A 13,865-nucleotide genomic window follows, 5' to 3' on the forward strand; every position below is an offset into this window, starting at 1 on the left:
GCTAACTTTTGAAACAAAAAAGAAAAAAATCAATTTAACATGACTATTGACTAATAAATGTTAGTATTGCCTTTTCTTACCATATTTACTTTCTTGTAACATTGTTTATACAGTCAGACCTCTTTATAACAACATTCATATATAATAACATTTTACTATAAAAGTCAAACTTTTTCCAGAATCAATTTTCATATTATGTTATAATATATGTTCTTTATAACAACACTATATAGGTCAAAATATGACCGCAGTGATCGCCACCAATAGGAATGATTGGGGGTCGACCAAGCTGGGATCCCGTCCAGGTGGCCAAATAGCAAAGAACACCTCGGCCATCCTCGGGGTCAAATCATCGAAAGCATATGCCAAGTCAATACTGTGTTCGAGTGATGACAAAAGGAACAATCGCAAGAAAACATGTTGGTCAAAGACCTTTGAATAAAAAGATCTATATATATAGTTCCTAAGCTCAGAAAAAGGGGGGGGGGGGGATTTTTCAAGGGAAAAAGAGACAACAGACAGGGGAGGAAAAGAGAGAGAAAATAAGAAGAGGAAAGAAGGATCTCTCGCGGATGAACAATTGCTTCATTTTTTCCTCTATACTCCTTCATTCACGATTCTTTTTTGCTTCAGATGTAAGCTCATCTCTCGTGTTTGATGTAAGATTATCACATCAATAAATCTAATATGCTCTTACCTTTCGTTATTTCACGCTGTATATGTTTGGATCAGAAGATTAATTATGTTTGACTAAAATTTACCTTCTTCATTGATGATAATTGATTTGGCAAAAGAGTCTTAAACTTTTTGTTCAAACAATTTGGCACCGTCTGTAGGGAATTCTTAGCCAAATTTCCTAGTTTCCTTCAGATCCGAAACCGGCGAAATGTAACCACCCACCCGAAAGAGTGGTAAGTAAACCTCACATGCTAATCCAGATCACGCTGCTACATAAAAGCAGAAGTTACAACCAATATCCACTCAAAGCCCACACATGAGAGGACGACACCTGCTGCGCAATCCTGTAAGAGAATGGGCACATCCTGCCTTACTCTTACACCCCCCCTACGCATGAAAAAAATATGACATGTCTCCCTTGTTGTGGGTACGAATCAGACGAGATCGAACCGGGACTCGATTTCAACACCGCAGCAGTTCCGCCGAATCTAAAAACCACCATTCCATCAACTATTTAAATGCTAGGCAGAGCAGGCAACACTATAAGGCTACCCTCGTTCACCGACTCATTTGATCGAGGTAAGAAAAATCTCATTTTGGTTTACCCTCTGTTGTTTGTTTAAACAGGAACACAAGCGCCACACGGGCAAGCGAGCAAAAGAGCATTACAACTAGAAACAATGGAAGGAAAACTACTACAAAACAACTGGAATGTCGCCCATCTTAAATACTTCAACTTCTGAAAAATGACGCCCCTCAAGTCGTACTCTTTTTCCCTCATCCGGGTTTTGTCCCAATTAGGTTTTCTCAGTGAGATTTTTAACGAGGCAATGAGGGGGACATCTCTAAGTTCAAGGTAACATTCATCGCCCTGCCTACCGACGAGCTCTCCAGGCCAAACGATGAAAGGACTAGATATAGGGAAATTCCAATATATGCATGAAACGAACGCATACTGCACCCCCCAGTTAGCGAAACAACAACATTTTATACTCCCTGTCATCATACTCTCCAATGCAAACAAAATTAAGCAAACCGGGATTCACCCAGGAAACGCAGAAGTTAAGCAAACCCGGGACTCCCCTAGGGGACACCCAAAATTCTCAAAAAAAAAAAAAACCGAGTACGCTAGGATCCGCTCTGATGTCTACACACACAGTATGGTAGCCTATGATTCGCCAAAATCTGCCAATGACATAACAAAAGAGAAGAGTTCGACCTCGTTCGAATCATAACGGGTTAACGTTCCGACATTAACTCGAAATAACACTCCTACGACCAAGGGCCATTGCCAAAGAGAAAAGTTCGGCCTCGTTCGAATCATAACGGGTTAACATTTCGACATTAGCTCGAAATAACACCTCTACGGCTAAGGGCGATTGCCAAAGAGAAGAGTTCGACCTTGTTCGAATCATAACGGGTTAACATTTTGATATTATCTCGAAATAACATCCCTACGGCCAAGGGCCATCGCCAAAGAGAAGAGTTCGACCTCGTTCGAATCATAACATGTTAACATTTTGACATTATCTCGAAATAACACCCCTACGGCCAAGGGCATCGCCAAAGATAAGAGTTTGACCTCGTTCAAATCATAACGGGTTAAAATTTCGACATTAGCTCGAAATAACACCCCTACGGACAAGGGTCATCCCAAAGAGAAGAGTTCGACCTCGTTCGAATCATAACGGGTTAACATTTTGACATTAGCTCGAAATAACACCCCCACGGCCAAGAGCCATCACAAAAAAAGAGAAGAGAAGAGTTCGACCTCACTCGAATTATACGGACTAACATCCTGGTCTTACTCTCAATAATGCCTTTGCAGCCATCGGTTGTCGTCAGACATTATTTTTTACTTACTAAGAAATTGATTTCGCTAAAAGCCCCATGTTCGACCTCGCTCGAGTATATATATGAAAAGAGCGACTTCGCCTAAGTTAACAATAGTTCAATCCCCCTCGAATGACTCAAGTCAAGACTGACTTCATCTAAAACGACGAATCCAAATACAACCTCGTTTGAGTCAAAGACGAATCTGCTTAAAGCAACAAGTCAAAAGTCAATCTCACCCAAATGTGTGAATCCGAAGAGACTCTATTTGGACTCACGCGATGAAATCCTACTTGTTCCGGCTAAAATTGGTTTCCCTAAAAAGTCGGGGATTCACCATACAAAAATCCGAAAGTCTACACCAAAGCAAAAAAAAAAAATGTGTAAATCAAGGGGAAGGGAGAAGAATACAAAGGACGTACAACGATGAAAACCCCTTTATTTAGATAGTTGCACAAATGGCCGTAGATTATACTCGGCCAAAACCGGCCCAGTACAAAAAAAATAGAGAAAAAAAAGGAAAAAAACAGACTAAGGTAACAACTTTTCACTCGGCGTCATTACTGTCGTTCTCCCCATCACCATCTCCAGGAAATTCCTCCTTAGCATCAACATCCTCGCCGGCCTCCGGTGTCGCAGGATCGTAGCCACAATTAACATGAGCCTCTCGTGCCTTCGCCCGAGCTCCTTCATAAGCAACCTCAGAAATATTGTCCGCCTCCCACAAACTCTTGTATATGTCCCGCAGGGCTTCAGCATAGACCCAGAGCTTGTGCAAATGGCGAGGGACAGTGGCGGAGGCAGATTCGACTTGTGCCAACAATTGTGCCTTTTCGACCTCAAGAGCATCGACCCGATCTCCTATGTTTGAAGCTTCCCGGTCAATTTCGCCAATGCGATCTTCAAGCCTCGCCTCCCTCAGCGTAGCCGCCTCCCTCTCGGACTCCTTCTTGGATTGAAGGACGCGGATAGTGTCCTCTACCACCACCGCCCTCGCTGAAGCCGACACCCAAGCACTCTCCAAAACGGAGACCTTCCTCTCCAGCCCGATTAATTTGCCCATCCACTCCGCATTCAAGGCCTCAACTCTGATGGCATTTTGATCCAACTTGGACTGCAACAACAACACCTTCGCCTGAAGATGATCACACTCTACGGCGACCCCTTTTCCCAACTCAAGTTCTTCATCATTTACACGAAATAACTCCTCGAGATCACTATTCCTGTGAATAGACTGTATCAACTCCTGATCTCTCTTCTACAGTTACTCCACGAGAGATTGATTACCGGCGTTCGCCCTGAGCCGTTCGTGCATCTCACGGCACTTGTTGCGGTAGCACCGATACTTCTCCAACATCATCAGAAAATTTTTGGCTCGAGTGTCGACCTTGCGAGCACTTTAAATCTTCATACTTTGTTTGGATGATCTTGAATCCGAATTTTGTATAGTTTGATTTCTTGTTTACCATTTATGATTATTGCTTGAATTGTTCTCATAATCTTGTTTTAAGTTTAATATAAGAATTGTTTGTTGTAATGTTGTTAGAGTTGATTTTAAGTTCAATATGATTGAATTTAGAAATCTTCATACTTTGATTGTTGTTGTTGTTGAATCCGAAAATAGGATTGTTTGTTGCTAAAATATTGTTCAATCAAATTTTAGTTGTTCTTTGTTGTTCAATTCGTGTTCATGTGATTTGTTGTTGAAATGTTGTTAAAATCGTGTTCATGTGATATTGTTGTTATGATGTTCATCCATGTTCATATTGTTGTTTGAACATTGTTAGAAATTGATCATATTGTCTATATTTTGGTTAAGTTTGATTAATTGATGTGTTATAGCTGATGGGTAGTTTGGTAAATTTGTAGTACGTTCAGGGGTAGTTTGGTAATTTCAGTAAGGTCGGAGGGGGTAGTTTAGGAATTGTACATTTTGAAATTGTTTATTTGAAGCATGGGGGACAAAATGAAATGGGGTGGGTTGTGATATGATTATTTAATATAAAGGGGGGACAAGATTTAATTTAAAGGGGAATCTTGCATTATTTTAAATGAAGCATGGGGGACAAAATATAATGGGGTGGTGTGATATGTTTATTTAATGTAATGGGGATGAGTGGAAAGATAATGGGTTGGGTAGAGAAAAAGTATTGATTTAATTGATTAAAAGATTTATGGGATGAGATTATATATATGTGGGAAGTCTTGAACACAAGACAGAACAGAAATAGAGAGAGAACACATACAGACGAGAAAAAATACACACACAGATAGAGAGAAAAAACGGATAGAGAATAGAAGAGAGAAAAATTCCGAAAAAATATTTAAGCTTTCAAAATAAAAATAAAAGCTAAAAAATCTACTGCTTTCTTTCTTTGTTTGAAATTAGTATTAATGGTTGTTGTTTCATTTAAAGCTTAAAGCTTTTGTTTTTTGGGATTACTACTCCACCGGTCTGTTACCGGTTTGTTACTGTTGCTGGGCAGTTGTTGTTGTTGCACTGTTATTACTGTTGCTGATTTTCATCTTCATTTTCTTTTGCTTCCAATATCAGGTACATATCTTTTAAACTCATGTTGTGAAGAGCTTCAACATGGCAAGTAAATGAAGTTTGGAATTATAAGGATGTCTTCTACTCATTTAAATTTTATTAGTTTAAATTTCAGTTTTGTTTTAGTTGGTTAATATAGTATTAAATCAATTGGTAGATTAGTTCTCTTTCTTAATAACTAATGGCTTAGTTATTTTAGGAACGCGATCAACTCATTTCTTTTAATATATGAAATAATGTCAATGATTTTTTTACAAAATATAGAGTTAAGTGTTTGCAAATATTCGCATAGGCAGAGAATAAGAATTGGTTTATTTATCTCAAACTCAATCTTTGTAAACAAATTAACCAAACAATTATAACTTTGGACTAAAAACAAGTATATGAGAAGGATATGGGATTTACAAGCACAAATTGCAACATTTTATGTCAAGGATATGTAGAAATAGAATTCGCATTAAATATAACAATAAAAATTCTTCAGAAACTATTAATTTGTTTATCAAATTAATTCTTTTTCCAGTTTTATATGCGATTCGATTTTTGGATATGTTAATGTTGTATCCACGATAAAAATGGTAGTATTTTTAGTTACTGTTGTTTGTTTCTTTTTCATATCATTAATTCTTTAAAATTTGAATAGTTTTGAGGTATATAATTCATACGCGTAAAATAAGACTTGTAGCAACGCCTAATAAATTTTGAATTCTTTGTCAAGAAATTTGGTGGCATCCCAATCGGTAATTCTCCATGATTCTTACATTTAAAAATAGATGGATGCAATAAACATTTATGGAAAATCTATACTACTATTAAGAATCTTTTGCGTGATTAGGGATGCGTTCGCGTAACCTGATTATATTTCTAAAAGCAATTCGGATTATGCGTTCGCGCAACTTCGAACGAATATTTAATAAAAAGGGGGATCTTCGGAGAATATAAATATTAATTTCATATAACTCGAGATGTGCGGTTCAATATTTAATTATACAAGAGCGACGAACGTTCTTAATTTTATTTTTAGCACAATTTCGAACTTAAGTCTTCTTTTTTTTATATAATAAAAAATTTCGAAAAAAAAATAATAATTATTATATTATCATTGTGTATACGTACGCGTGACACGATTTTCACGTTAAAAAATATTAATATATAAAACGAATACACGTACGCGTGATTCGATTCGAAGAAGGGTCTTTAATTATAAACAATCTAATTAGAAGCGGTAACAATAAAATCATGCAATAAAAATGTATTTAACAAATCAAAATAATCAAGCCGAATATAACAGTTGAGCGACCGTGCTAGAACCACGGAATTCGGGAATGCCTAACACCTTCTCCCGGGTTAACAGAATTCCTTATCCGGATTTCTGGTTCGCAGAATAATAAACAGAGTCATATTCTCCTCGATTCAGGGATTAAAATTGGTGACTTGGGATGCCTTAAAATTCCCAGGTGGCGACTCTGAAACAAACAAACAAATCCCGTTTCGACTGTCCTTTAATTGGAGAAAACTCCCTTGCACCCTCGCGGGCGCGGTAAAAAGGAGGTGTGACAGCTCTGGCGACTCTGCTGGGGACAAAACCCAGAACCACTGGTTCAGGGTTCAAGAATTCGAGCTTAAAATAATTGTTATAGTTGGCTTTATTTATTATCTGATTTTTTTTACATGATATATGCCCAATGTGCTAAATGACACTTTTACCGCTTTAATATTATTTGAATTATGAATATATACAACTGCTACGAAACCCCCTTCTTTCTGAGTCTTCTAAATTTATGGTGCACACGTGCGCGTGGCCCACCTTTCTGTTAAAGTCATACCAAATAAGACGAAGTTGGGACAAGTAACTAGGCCGGGTAGACTTTCGTGCTCCCGGTACGTTGCCCCCGCTTCGGCTCAAACTGTCCGTTTGGGTAAGCCAGGGCTAGATCAATATGCCTCAGGTTTTTTCACTTAGAATAACTCAGCTTCATGCCGGATCCCTAGTAGGAGCGATTGTTTGCATCACGTGCATTTGACTTTGGAGACTCAACACAGGGGTTGGGTCTGTCTAGGACAAGTGGAAAAAAAAATGACCATCCTGATGCATCTTACTTGCTGCTACTTGCGCATTTATTTGATCCGGATTTGTGTGTTGACTGACTTTTGAATATCATGAATAATATTTTAAAATTGAAAAAAAATAGCGGTTAGGGAATTGACTGTTTATTTTTGAAAAAAAAACCAATGCCCAAATAACTGTCAAAACTCTGCCGAAATTTTGAGAAAATGAAAAAAAAATGTTTTATTAGTTTGTTTTATTAAAAGCAAAGGAAAAATAGAAAATGAAAATAAAAAAAGAGTCTTATTTTTAAAATGGTTTTTTTTATTTTATTTGCTTATGAAAACGCAAAAAATAAAAAAAATAAAAAATAAAAAAAAAGGTCTTTCATTATTTGTCGCAAATATATATATATATATATAAATCCGAAAAGTTTTTTTTATTTCCAAAAGATATATATATCTTTATTTGTTGCAAAGAGTATTTGTCTTGCCAAGAAAATTCAAAATAAAATTCCAAAAAATATGTCTTGCAAAAAATAATATAAATATCTTTATTTTCCATTGTTGATAAAACAAAAATAATAAAAATGTTTTCTTTTAAGAAAAAAAATCCGAAAATATTTTGATTCCTCTTTCAAAATTGAAAAGAAAATTCAAAATTCAAAAAATATTTTTTAGAAGCATTTCTTTTATCAAAAGTAAAATTCCAAAAATATTTTTTTTTCTTTAGAATAAAAAAAAAGACAAATGGAAATTCGAAAAAAAAAACTTCCTTTTACTTTTGAAATTCTCAAAGTTCAAATCAAAAGAAAAGGAATTTTTATGAGTTTTTCTTTCAAAAAGAAATCAATCAAAAAAAAATATTTATACTTCCTTTGAGCAGTTCTTTCACAGTTCCAATAAAAAAAATATTAGTTCATTTACTTATTCACGAGGCCCGAACTACGCGGGTTTGATTCTCACCGGATGTGAGATACGTAAGCAACCCTCATCGGGTCCAACCCCCATTTTTGCTAAAATAGCCAAAAACCAATAAATAAATAAAAAACATGTCAAAATTTTAATTTTTTTTTTTCATAAATAAGTCGGGCAGTGTCCAGCCTCCACTTTTTGCTAAAACAAAATAGCCAAAAAAAAATATGTCAAATTTTAAGAGTCATAAAGAAGTCGGGTGACGTTGTTTTATCAAGACATAGCCGAATGTTCCCGAAAGGGACGCCAGAAGACCGACTTTGCATAAATAACCACCTTTTGGGTCATGTTTAGGATTTTGGTCTAGTTGACTCACACAGCCTTAAAAATCTTCGTCCCCGAGGCGCTGAAGGGCCGTGTTTGCAACACCAGGTTTTTATTGTAATTTGAAAAAAAAAAAAAAAATAGTCGGCGGTCAGGTGAATACCATTTGAATTTTGTCATAATAAGCCGAGCCAGCTTCGGCCGCGTCTTAAACCGTTCTTGCCGAAATAGCCTCAGAGTATCTTTCAGTTGTCGAAAGGCTATTTTCGTAAAAGAACGGACAAGTGTGTAAAGTGTCATAAAATAATCCTCTCCGGCCTCAAAATTTGGACGGGGCCACATTTGCAAAAATAACCGTTTGGTTGCATTTGTCAAACGGAGAAAGGAAGCTGGCCGTTTGTTTTGGAGTTTGTAAAACTTTTGATTATAATATGTGGGTCGTTTGATTTTCAAGTTTGTAGGTCATTTTTAAACCTTTGAAACCCAATATGAAAATTGAAAAAAAAAATGATTAGTATTGCTTATCTTTTATTGGTCCGAACTACGCAAGGTCTGATTCATGCGGAGTCATGATACGTAGGCAATCTCCATAAGATTCGACCACCACAATAAAATATATATAATAAAATAAAATAAAATATAAGTGAATAAAATTTTCAAGAAAACTGGGACGACACAAGCAGTCGAGCAAATGCATAATAGAAAGGGGATATTTGTCTAGGAGCATTGCATCTCAACGTGTAATTATATATGTGTTAAATTCTCAAAACTAACAAGTTTGTTCATTTCCAGAATTCAAGCAGTTAGTTTCTCTAAAGAGTATACTGACATATTATCATTATCACACGAGATCAAAAGGACGAATACCCGAAAGTATGTTTATCCCAGATGTTGACACAGGTATTGAGCTAGAGGAAATGGATGTCGGGAAAATGAAAGAAGAGATGTTTAAACTCAAACAGCAAATGGCTGAAATGTACCAGGCTTGGTCTACAGGGCAGTTACCCCTATCTTACCCAACTAACCCTGCTCCATCAATGACCCAAACTCAGGATAATATTACCACTGAATTATCCCCAAATTTCCCCATTTACCAACACTACCGAGGAACCACCTCTCAAACACCGCAGTCTCCACCTCCAAAACCAGTTTCATACTTTCCTCCACCTGTGACTCCTGTTTTCGTAGCACCTCCCCCGACTACATTCCACAAATCTCCTAGTGAGCCTACATTCCAGGCCCAGGACAACCAATATTACCCCCGGAGCCCACCCTCAAAGCCTCCGAAATCCATTCAACTGCTCCTCGTTTTGATATCCCAACCGAAATTGACAAGCCAGCCAAAAATGCTGAACAAGAAGAGATGTTCAGGAAGGTCAAAAGTCTAGAACAATCGTTCCGAGACATGCGGGGATTGGGTGGGCAAGTCAGTGTAGCATACAAAGATTTATGCTTATTCCCTAATGTACAATTGCCAGTTGGCTTCAAGATGCCCAAATTTGACCTATACAGCGGGCACGGCGACCCAGTAGCTCATTTAAGGGGTTTCTGTAGCAAGATGCGAGGAGCTGGGGGAAAGGATGAATTATTGATGGCTTACTTCAGTCAAAGTCTAAGCGGATCAGCTTTGGAGTGGTATACACGCCAGGACCATGGGAGATGGTACACCTGGGATGACCTAGCACAGGCATTCGCACACCATTTCCAATACAATCTGGAAATCATCCCAGATCGACTATCTTTGACAAAATTTGAGAAGAAACACAATGAAAGTTTCAGAGAGTATGGCTTCCGGTGGAGAGAACAGGCAGCAAGAGTGGATCCTCCTATGAAGGAGAGTGAAATGGTAGACTACTTCCTCCAAGCCTTGGAACCAACTTACTATGCCCATTTGGTTTCAGCGGTAGGGAAATCATTCAACGAGGTAGTGAAGATGGGAGGTATGGTGGAAGAAGGCCTCAAGACAAATAAAATTATGAGCTATTCAGCAATTAAGGCAACTACTCAAGCTATTCAAGGCAGGGTAGGAGAAATCGGAAGAAAGAAGAGAGAGGAAGCAGCGGTAGTTGATTCAGGAATTTGGTCGGGACCCAGAGGTTCACCGCCTTACTATAATCAACAACGACCTCGCCAATCAACTTACCACCACAATTCATCCCAACACTACTATCACCCTTCAGAGCCCCATTCTTCCATTAACCAAGCCCAAACATATACTCAGCCTCCGGTTCGCTCGCAATGGCGCGCACCGGCTCCCCAAAACACACATACACCACTGCAAAACACCTATTCACCACCAAGAGCCTACAAGAACCCTCCAGGGGCAGGTTTCCGGGGAAATCAGGCTTTCAGAAATGAAAAAATACAAAGAACATTCACTGAGTTGGGGGAAACCTATACTGCCGTGTTCCACAAATTAAGGCAGTTAGGCTTGTTGAGTCCCGTTGAGCCCAGATTGCCAAATCCCTTTCCCAAAAATATGGACCACTCGGTAAGCTGTGAGTATTGTTCGGGGGCTCTCGGTCATGATACCGAGAAATGTTGGAAGTTGAAACATGCAGTACAAAATCTTATTGACACCAACAAGATTGAGGTTCAGACACCAGAGGCACCCAACATCAATCAGAACCCGTTGCCGGCACACCTTGAAACCCACATGATTGAGCTAATGCACGAAGGAGGGAAGCTAAAGAAACCCTCACAAACAGTGATGATGATCCGTGTCGGTTCAAAATAAATGTTAACCAGTGGGAAAACGGTGGTATAGTTGGAAAAGGTGGATAACAAGCCAGTTATGGTGTTGGGAAAAGGGTCCAATGAGGCAGATGTACAGTTTGTGGGGTTGAAAGCAAAAATCAACAATTGAATGGCTACTCCTCTTCCTATACGAAGGGAGTCTTGGTAGTGGGCTCTGATTTTCTTTTTTGTTGTCTGGATTATTCCAGGGTTGTAATCCAAATCTTTCTTGTGCTCGCCAAAGTGTGAAACCTTGCTATCCCGTATTTTAATAAAGTGAAAGTTTTTTTTCCCTCATTCCTTATTTTGTTTTAATTTTTCTTCTTATTTTTCTCTTCTGAACAGTTCTCTTTCTACTGGTTCTAATGACATGGCATGCACGACGGATCTTCAACCTAGTCTAAAAGAAGAAATCAATCAATCTGATTTCGAACTTATAGTACAAGATTGTGATGATAAGTCGGAATATGATAAGGATGAAGCCTTTAGAAAAATTAACAGAGAGTTGAGCCAAGTTGAAAAAAAAGAAAGAGCCCAACTCAAATGACACGGAAGCCGTCAATCTAGGGGATGCGGATGGCATCAGGGAAGCTAAGATAAGCATCCACATGGAACCAAACATCAGGGAAGAACTAATCAAAGCACTTACTGAATTCAAAACATTTTGCATGGTCATACGACGACATGCCAGGCTTAAGCACCAATCTAGTGGTTCAAAAATTGCCCACTGACCCGGCATTACCCCCCGTCCAGCAAAATTCAGGAAGATCAAAACCAACGTGAGTGGGAAGATTAAGGAAGAAGTGACCAAACAGCTGAATACTAAGGTTATTTGGGCCGCTCGATATCCTGATTGGTGGGCTAATGTGGTGCCAAAAAAAAAACGGAAAATCCGAGGTATGTGTTGATCATCGCAATCTAAACAGAGCAAGCCCGATGACGCTTTATGATCCACAGATATCGAAGGGAAATGCGTCGACATGGCTATAAATTCTGACGCAGTTAAGAGATATTATGATTTCTGGTAATTGTAATTGTTGTTTGTTTGTACTTAGCATTTATCAGAGAATGAAATGACGGAGGCAATTCTTTCTTCTATCCAAACACTTTGACCTTTGCTTCCCCTTTTGAACCTTATTTACTCTTTCATACCCCTCTTTTGGAATCAGTAATGAAAACGAAAAAGTAATGATAATAAGAACAAAAGAAAAGTCAAGAAAAAAAAACAAAGGAATGGGAACTACGTTTGACCTGATTCCTCAAAGAAGGATACGTAGGCGCCTCACGGCTCGGTCATAGTGTAACATAGTGTGCATAAGGTAATATATTGTGACAAAATAAAAATCCCCAAGCAAGAAAAACTGGGGCAGAAGTTGGCGCTTGTAATTTTGGCAAGAAAGTTTGATTCCAAGAGTTGTACTATTTTACCCCTAAAAATTATTTTTGAACTTTTGATACCCCCTTCTCCTTTCAGCCATACACAAAAATCCCTATTGATGTCCAAAAAAGACCTCCCGATCAGTATCTGAGAAGTGCTAAGTCAATGCAAATGGAAGTCGGGAATAACACTCTGATCCCCAGCAAAGAAGAAGATCATAAGCTGGAACTGAATTGATAGCCGAGAGAATCCCCAACAGAGAGAGTCATATCGGCAACACTCCAATTCCCAGCTGAAAAATAAAATAAAATGAGAGAGTCTTATCGGTGAAAACCTTCACAGGCACCATAAGGCGACGGGAGTTGAGATAAATGAGAGAGTCTTATTAGTGAAAACCCCTCGAAGGGCACTATGAGGCGACAAAACAAGATTGGCGGGAAGGATCCGCAAAGAGTTGAGTGCCTGTTTATCCCCAGCAACATGAGGCCGTCTGGAAGGTTGATTGATACAAATAGACTGGGTTGATTAATCCGGAATGCGCGACATGATCGTTGGAATCGGTTATATCATTCAAATAAGTTCTTTTCTTTCCTTTTCCCTAGCATTTGTTCAGAAAGACTTCTTTTTTTTTTCTATTTTTTGAAATCATCACTTTTTCATTTCTTGGTTTAAAAGACTTTACCTTCCCAGCAGTTTGTTTTTGAAAAGGATTTTCAGAGCTTACTACCAGTTGCCAAAATGATGCAAAGCAAAATGCGAATAGGACACGCCAAAGATAAGGCGATAAAGAGAAAAGAAGTTGGTCGCAAGACCAAATGATGAAAGGGGCCTAGATCCCAATAGGACCAAATTTCCAGGGGAAGTTGGAGAAAAACAGGAAAACAACAGTTGAGAAAATTGTGGACCTAATTCCAAGAGGGCCCCTGGCAGATCATCGAGATGTAGGAGCATCCCCGACAGATTTTCGACCAAGTTCCAAGAGGGTCGGACAACATAGAGTGGGGAAGGGAAAAAGGGAAAAAACCATCCCAGTAGGAATATCATAACCAACCACCGGGTTTTTAAACTAACAAATGTTGTTTGGTTTGAAACAGGTAAAGGGAATGGCAGTGAAGACCATAAGGGAAAATGCAAACTGGGGCAGAAAATTTTCTTTTCAGTTAGAAAATTTTCTGGAAATCAGGTACCCATTTGGGGAAGAATAAAGATAGCACCAAGGAAGTGGTCTTTGAACCAGGGTTGCCCCCAACATAATAAGTTTCCAATGGAGGAAGTTGATCCCCAGCAGACAGAACAAAGAAATGACATTTGTGCTCAGAAAAACAAAGAGCCATTATCATCCCCAGCAACTTTCAAAAGAATGAAGCATCGATTTGAAGGGATAAAATTCTCCAGCAGCGTTAT

The sequence above is a fragment of the Nicotiana tabacum genome, chromosome 1 (assembly GCF_000715075.1).
Source record: "Nicotiana tabacum cultivar K326 chromosome 1, ASM71507v2, whole genome shotgun sequence".
Lineage (NCBI taxonomy): Eukaryota > Viridiplantae > Streptophyta > Magnoliopsida > Solanales > Solanaceae > Nicotiana > Nicotiana tabacum.